The following is a 1,349-nucleotide window of genomic DNA, read 5'->3' as shown; positions in this document are numbered from 1 at the left end:
ACGGCTCGCGCTCCGACGCGCACGCGCACCCCGGGCCGCGCACGCGCACCCCGGGCCCCTCCCGCGCCCACCAGTCATACGCCCACCGGTTTCTTGAACGGCCCAGCCCTCCCAGCAGCCCCTAGCCTGTCGCCTCCCGACGTGCGCACGCGCGACGCCCCCGCCCCCCACCTCCCCAGGCCGGCTCCCGCCCCTTCGCCGGCTGGGTGCCACCGCGAGAACCCCCGGTCGGCCGGTGTGCGCGCCTTCTCCTGGGGCCTCCCGCCCCCTTTCCTCCGCTGTCCAATCAGATCCGGAGAGGGGCTCAGAGACCGGGGAACGCAGCCGCGGCTGCCCTGCAGCGCGAGTATCAACGCCGGCGGCTTCCCGGAGCCTGCGTTTCGCCGCGAGTAACGGTCGCTCGAAGTTCAGAACCTTCGCCTTAGGGAAGGTGGGACGGTCGCCAGTTTCTCCGGCTCTTCGCACGGGGCCTCGACATTCCCTTACTTGCTTCTCCTCAGGGGAGTGACGAGCTGCCTTCTCTCAGCCCTTCACTCTGGGGCTCTCTACGTGCTTTTACAGGGGTGACGAGAGAGACATTGCTCATTTTTTAAATTATTATTATTATTATTATTAATCCCTTCTGCCTTAGAATTGAGCTTCTTGAAAGTAAGAACTCCCCTAGTTCGTCGTAGCTTACCGCAGTACTGAGGGCTCGCCAGGTGCTCGAAACTTGCTGAAGAGAGTGGGTGTTTAGTAGTGAAAAAAGGAGTTGGTAATTAGATAACCTGACGTCGCGCCCCTCCCTGGCCCCCTCCCGCCGAGCGCGGTGTCTCCTCAGGTCTTCCTGCCTCGGCCATGACTCTACTTGCAGTCTGGAAGGCGTTGTAAAGAGTAGCGGTAAGAGGGTATTGTCTGGGCCTAAGCCCCGTGCGATGTGAGGCATCTCACTCTGAGCTTAGGGTAGGGACGTTGTGGCAGGGTTGTGACATCTGCCTCAGGGGATGTTGCCAGGGCTAAACGGGATAAGTTGCGAAAAGGCTACTGAACTAGATAAATGGTATCAATTAACTTTTCTTTGCCTCTCTTCCCACACCTATAAAACCAAGTAAGTCCGTGGTAGGTTTTTCCTAGAGAATCAAAAGAGATGGTGGGTGTGAAAGGGCTTTATAAACTGAATTCCTGTATAAGTGTGAAATCTTCCTTCACAATTTGGTTAGCAAGACAAAAATACACACACTGATGTATGTTTAATAAATGTTTCTTCTAATGCAAAATAATCAGGGTGGTGCAACTGAGTCATAACTGTTGACAACGCTTAGAAAAGGACGTGGTAACCAAGGAAAGCATCGTGGCAGAAGCTAACTTTC

This window comes from Camelus dromedarius, chromosome 11 (genome assembly GCF_036321535.1).
Source record: "Camelus dromedarius isolate mCamDro1 chromosome 11, mCamDro1.pat, whole genome shotgun sequence".
Taxonomy (NCBI): domain Eukaryota; kingdom Metazoa; phylum Chordata; class Mammalia; order Artiodactyla; family Camelidae; genus Camelus; species Camelus dromedarius.
Note: the sequence above shows the minus strand (reverse complement) of the source record.